Genomic DNA, 7,240 nt, shown 5'->3' with positions numbered 1-7,240 from the left:
CCTGATGTTTCACCCAGATCTATGGCAGGTCCTCAGAGGTTGTGAGGTCTGTTGGAAACTAGTCAAGTGGGGTTTATATATCTATGGAATGAAGTCGAGGGTGGGAGAAAGAACTCTTGTCTGTTGGAGGCAAGTGTGAATGTTGCGGTTGGCCACCTTGATTAGCATTGAAGGGCCTTGCAACTTCAAAGCCTGGCTGCTTCCTGTCTTGGGGAGAATCCTTTGTTGGGAGGTGTTAGCTGACCCTGATTGCTTCCTTTCTGGAATTTCCCTGTTTTCTGAGTGTTGCTCTTTATTTACTGTCCTGATTTTAGAATTTTAATATATTGGTAGCCAGATTTTGTTCCATGCTGGACATTCCACAGATATATAAACCCCACTAATAATAATAATAATAATAATAATAATAATAATAATAATAATAATAATAATAATAATAATGTATATACTCAAGTATAAGCCTAGTTTTTCAGCCCTGATATTATTATTATTACATTTATTATTTTACTCTATTTTTTATTACATGTATTATTTTACTCTATTATTATTATTATTATTATTATTATTATTATTATTATTATTACATGTATTATTTTACTCTATTATTATTAAAAGGATACATAAGCAAATTTACATTGAAGAAGATGAGAATAATGATTTGATCAGAGTTGGACAGTCTTATCTTAAATTTGAGCTTTTTGTAAATATTCAAAAACATTTAACCTACTGATGCCTCAATTAATGTAATTTTATTCAGATCTATTTTTATTTCTGAAATTTACCACCCTCGGCTTATACTGGAGTCAATGTTTTCCCAGGTTTTTTTGTGGTAAAATTAGGTGCCTCGGCTTATATTCGGGTCGGCTTATACTTGAGTATATAGGGTAATTTATTTATATACCACTCCATCTCCTCGAGAGGACTCAGGGCGGTTTCAAACATGAACATAAAAAACATTCAGGTTGACCCCCCCCCCCCAAAAAAAAAACACCACACAGCAAAGTGCAACATAATCATCATAATAAACAAAATCAGAAGACAAAACTAGAACAATTAAAAACAGAAACAAAATTACAAATCCAAATCAATATACTCCATCAAGGAATCAAATACAGTAGAGTCTCACTTATCCAACACTCACTTATCCAACGTTCTGGATTATCCAACGCATTTTTGTAGTCAGTGTTTTCAATACATCGTGATATTTTGGTGCTAAATTCGTAAATACAGTAATTACTACGTAGCATTAATGCATATTGAACTACTTTTTCTGTCAAATTTGTTGTATAACATGATGTTTTGGTGCTTAATTTGTAAAATCATAACCTAATTTGATGTTTAATAGGCTTCTCCTTAATCTCTCCTTATTATCCAACATATTTGCTTATCCAACATTCTGCTGGCCCGTTTATGTTGGATAAATGAGACTCTACTGTACCAATAAACAAAACTTGAAGGTAGACTTGGTCAATTAAAAGGGATAGGTAAAATTTGTGCATCAGAATATCATAGGGCCTAGGGTTTTTTTGCCTAGTTTTCAACAGACCTCACAACCTCTGAGGATGCTTGCCATAGATGTGGGCAAACCGTCAGTAGAGAATGCTTCTGGAACATGACCATACAGCCCGGAACACTCACAGCAACCCAGTGATTTCGGCCATGAAAGCCTTCGACAACACAGAGAATGTTAATTTGCTCAGATTCCTTTCAAACAAGAGCTGTGGGTTGTGAAGATTCTTAATTTTTATTGGTGAACCTTGGTGAACCACCTTAAATGGAAGAATGGTTGGAACTACCATCCAAGAAAGCCAAATCCACACAGTCTTTGAAGTCTCTCCTGCTCGCTGCTAGCTGTTTTTCCTCTTTAAAATTTAAACCAAAAAGTGGGTTGTCTCCTCAGTGTGTGGTGGAAACTTCAAAGGAAGCCCCTGGCTGAGATATCTCCCTGTTTTTTTCTCGAGTCTTAAGGACAACCTGAAAAGACTGGGCAGCCTAGGTTCGTTCAGTCCTATATTCACTAGACATGTCCAAAAAATCGTTTTGAATCGTATATCGGAATTATTTCGGATTGTTCTCACTTTTTGATACGCATTCCGAGACATTGTCTCACAACGCAACCAGCAATGTAATTCGAACCATTGTTGGCCCATTCTCTAATTGTCTCTTAATGTTTCGTTAATTTACCCCCCCCCCCCATAATTTTATAAAAAATATATTTTTAAAAATATTTAAAAAAAAATTGTTTCTGCAACCTACCTTGAATGGGAGCTTAGCGCAGCCTAACATGGCTGCCGCTCCCCGGCCAATCAGAAGCTTCCACGATGGACGCAAAGGTGGGGGCTAACGTCCTCTGCGTCCACATAGAAGATTGCCATACAAGGCCGGTGTGTAGCGATTGCGCATGCGCGTCCGGCATTTTAGAAACATTTCGAATCATTACGAATTTTCAGAAATATCCGAAATTTTTGGGTGAAAAAATCGGAAATACTTTCTATATCGAAGCGCCAGCGCCGCCTACTTTAGAAACGAAAATTGAAACTTTTTTTCATCGATCGGACATGCCTAATATTCACTTTGGCAGCGAAGTCCTTCCCAGATAATATTACACAGCTGTGTGTGTACTCTTTTCGTCGCTTGATCCAAGGCCTGGTGTAGATTCTCTTGGTAGGAGAGGCTCTTGGAAACATTGAAAGCAAGTGCCCAAATTTATGGTCTGAGCAGAGAGAGCAACAGGGCCATATAACCTCATATCTGTGAATTATAAATCCAGTTGCTGGAGTGCAAGGCACAAACAACACGAACACCCTCCTACTATCTCTTCTTGCTCTTTCTTTCCTTCAATGAAATGCAGACTTTGGGTATTTGCGGCAAAAAGGAAAGCATGGGATATGAAATATTTATTTAGGGCTCCTCTCTCTCCCTCTCTGCTGCCCTGAAGTGCTTTTGAAGAGGAAAGAAAATAGAGAATAACATGAAAAGAGCTCCTGTGGGGTGTGTGTGTGTATGTATATATACATATATATACTGGTTTGTTTATTCCCACAACTACTATCTCCGCTGCCACCCAGGCTGGCTGTTCTGTGAGGATCCAGGGGAGTCGCTATTGATCGCTTTCCAAAGGAAGCAAGACTCACTGTGTGTCAGTGGCAGCTTCGTGGTGGCATCATGCAGGGTCTGATCATGGAATCATAGAATAGTAGAGTTGGAAGAGACCTCATGGGCCATCCAGTCCAACCCCCTGCCAAAAAGCAGGAAAATTGCATTCAAAGCACCCCCGACAGATGGCCATCCAGCCTCTGCTTAAAAGCTTCCAAAGAAGGAGCCTCCACCACCCTCCGGAGCAGAGAGTTCGACTGCTGAACGGCTCTCACAGTGAGGAAGTTCTTCCTAATGTTCAGGTGGAATCTCCTTTCCTGTAGTATGGCGACATCAATGATCCAAACCTTTTTCTTTTCCACAACTGTGATGCCTGGTGTGTTGTGTTCCAGAACTTTGTCAGTCTGGATTCGGAAGTCCCACAGTACCTTCGCGTGACCATTTTCCAATACTTTTGCAGGTTTGTGATCCCACCAGTTCTTTGCTGCTGGGAGGTGGTACTTGAGGCATAAGTTCCAATGAATCATTTGGGCCACAGAGTTGTGCCTCTGTTTGTAGTCTGTCTGTTCGATTTTCTTACAGCAGATGAGGATATGATCCATGGTTTCGTCGGTTTCCTTGCACAGTCTGCATTTTGGGTCATCAGATGATTTTTCGATCTTGGCCTTAATTTATTTTTTATTTATTTATTTACAGCATTTATATTCCGCCCTTCTCACCCCGAAGGGGACTCAGGGCGGATCACATTACACATATAGGCAAACATTCAATGCCTTTTAACATAGAACAAAGACAAGACAAACATAGGCTCTGTTCTGATGGCTTGCTCCTGGGCTGCAAGAATCGGGTCTTCTGTCTCCTTCTTCAGAGTCCCATTCGTGAGCCAGAGCCAGGTCTTCTCCTTATCAGCTTTTCCTTCAATTTTGTCAAGGAACTTTCCATGCAATATTTTGTTGTGCCAGCTGTCAGCTCTAGTTTGTAGTGCGGTTTTCTTGTACTGGTTTTTTTTTGTCTGCTGTTCTTCTGATTTTTGACTTCAGTCAAAGCAGGTTCTTCACTTTGCTTTACATATTCTGCCAGGGTTATTGTTATTATTATTATTATTATTGACACAACATAGTATGACACAGCAAACAAGATAGATATGCTGGATTTCGTGTCACAAAACCACAAGTCGAACACTTCCCAAGTGTTTAGGACTGTGTGATGTATTTTCAGATGATGTGTACAGATCCCAGTAAGGTGGACTTTTGCAGTTGGCAGGTCGTAATTTTGTCAATGTCTATTGTTTCCAAATGCCAGCTGAGATATTTTGGCACGGCACCCAATGTGCCCATCACCACTGGGACCACCTGTATTATTATTATTATTATTATTATTATTATTATCATCATCATCATCATCATCATCATTATTATTATTATTATTGTAAATAAGTAAAGTTGTAAAGTTGCTCATGGTTGGACAAGCTGTCTTACAGATACGTCTCGGCTGTTATTGATCTCCTCCAATGTCAAATACCTGATCGTTTTTTTTGAGGCACCTTGACATTTGCTGGATTATAGTCGTATTCAGAGACAGCCTTCAGGGAATCGTGCTTTAGAGGAGGATTCGAACCCTTGCACGCCTCAGGATGCCACATAGATAGATTTTGCTACCCCTTCCTTGCGATGCTGCCGTTTTGAACGGAGACCGGAGATATATTAATTAATACTGCTCGAGGCGACAATTAAGGAAGAGATTTCGGGGAAGGCGTCGTTCCGAGCCAGCCGCTCCAAAGTGCCCCAAAGTAGGAGACTTAACGTCCTGAGCCGCGAGCCGAGCCAAGATTTCTACCAAGAACCAAATCTGGGCTGTGTGGGATTGTTCTGATTTAATAATTAATGCAGAGTTAATTGAGGCTTTTACTGAAAGGAGAAAGAGAGGATAAAAGAGCCCTTGCCTGCGTGGATGTGCCGCCTTCCTTGGGGACAAGTCTTTGCCAATTCCTCTGTGAAATTCCTGCTCCTAGAAATGATCTGGCCATACATATAATAGTGGTGCGTGTGTGCTGTCAGGGAACAAATCTCTGTGTTTTCCATGTCTTCCTTCTTCTCAGCCATTCATTGCAAGAGATGCTTCATTTTGGCCATTTTAATGGGGAGCCATCGAACTGTGGAGTCGGGACAAAGGAGGCTTCCAAAAGGGAGAGATGGTCTGGGCAGAGGAAGAGGGAGGCTCCGCCAACAGACAGATGGAGGCTGGCGCTGTATTATTCTCCGGATGGAGACTGAGTTTGAATCGAGGCAGAAGGGCTTGGCACAGTTCCGATCACCTGGGGATGATGCGGGGATTCAGATCCTTGCCCAGCTCCACTTGGACTTTGCGATTCCACCTTGAGTGACACGCAGACAGCCGTAGGCCAAATGTCTCCCTAAATTTCGTTGCAAACCTCAGAGCTCATTTACCATTGTCATATGCTGCCTGGAAGGAGGTTTCACCTGGGATCTCATTTAGAGCTTGTAAAAGTGTTCTTTTTAAACCACAACTGGGCATGTTGGCTAGGAGGTTCTGAGCATTTTATGAGGGTTGAATGAAAAGTAATGCCTCCACCATCATAACTCCTGGTCTGTGGCAGGCCCTGGCTTGTTCAGTAGACTCTCCTCTACAGTTCCATTTGGCGGGAAGCCTTAGCATTGAATGGTTGTGTTGTTAAAGAGCGAAGTATGGAACCCTGCACAGACAGAGAAGCCTTAGCATTGAACGGTTGTGTTGTTAAAGTGCTAAGTATGGAACCCTGCGCAGACAGGGAAGCCTTAACATTGAACGGTGGTGTTGCTAAAGTGCGAAGTATGGAACCCTGTGCAGACAGGGAAGCCTTAACATTGAACGGTGGTGTTGCTAAAGTGCTAAGTATGGAACCCTGCGCAGACAGGGAAGCCTTAACATTGAACGGTGGTGTTGCTAAAGTGCGAAGTATGCAACCCTGCGCAGACGGGGAAGCCTTAGCATTGAATGGTTGTGTTGTTAAAGAGTGAAGTATGGAACCCTGCACAGATGGGGAAGCCTTCGCATTGAGCGGCTGTGTTGTTAAAGTGCGAAGTATTGAACCCTGCGCAGACGGGGAAGCCTTAGCATTGAACGGTTGTGTTGTTAAAGTGCAAAGCATGGAACCCTGCGCAGATGGGGAAGCCTTAGCATTGAACGTTAAAGTGCGAAGTATGTGACCCTGCGCAGACGGGGAAGCCTTAGCATTGAGCGGTTGTGTTGTTAAAGTGCGAAGTGTGAAACCCTGCGCAGACAGGGAAGCCTTAGCATTGAACGGTTGTGTTGTTAAAGTGCAAAGCATGGAACCCTGCGCAGATGGGGAAGCCTTAGCATTGAACGTTAAAGTGCGAAGTGTGGAACCCTGCGCAGACAGGGAAGCCTTAGCATTGAACGGTTGTGTTGTTAAAGTGTGAAGTATGGAACCCTGTGCAGATGGGGAAGCCTTATCATTGGACACTTGTGTTGTTAAAGTGCAAAGTATGGAACCCTGCGCAGATGGTCGGTCATTGCGACTTAAGCAACATGCAGTCACTGAATTCTTGACAGCAAAAGGTGTCACCCCAAAGGAGATTCATCAGAGAATGCAAGCCGTTTATGATGATTGTTTTGATGTGAATCCTGTGCGTCGTTGAGTGAGTAAGTTTAAAGATGTTGAGGTGGGAACATCTGACTTGCGTGACAAACAAAGAGTTGGATGTCCTATGACAGCAACCATCGAGTTTCACAAGCAAAAGGTTGACAGATTGATTCAGGATGATCGTTGTATCCCTCAGAGAGAAATTTCAAGCATCATCGGCATTCCACAAGAACATGTGAGTCACATTGTTGCGTTGCTTGGCTATCGGAAGATCTGTGCACAACGGGTCCTGTGAGACGCTGACCGCGGAAACAGAGTGTCGACTTCTTCTGCGATGGCTTCAGAAACTTGTTCATCGTTGGCAGAAATGTATCCAATTGTCTGGTGATGATGTGGAAAAGTGAATAGTGGTCATTAAAGAGCACATCCTAAGGATTATTTTTGCGTTTGATTTATTAAAATATTCCCACCCAAACCCAAGTAACGAAGGTGGAGGGATTACTTTTCATTGAACCCTCGTAGTCCATATTGTAACCCTTT

The sequence above is a fragment of the Anolis carolinensis genome, unplaced genomic scaffold (assembly GCF_035594765.1).
Source record: "Anolis carolinensis isolate JA03-04 unplaced genomic scaffold, rAnoCar3.1.pri scaffold_15, whole genome shotgun sequence".
Lineage (NCBI taxonomy): Eukaryota > Metazoa > Chordata > Lepidosauria > Squamata > Dactyloidae > Anolis > Anolis carolinensis.
Note: the sequence above shows the minus strand (reverse complement) of the source record.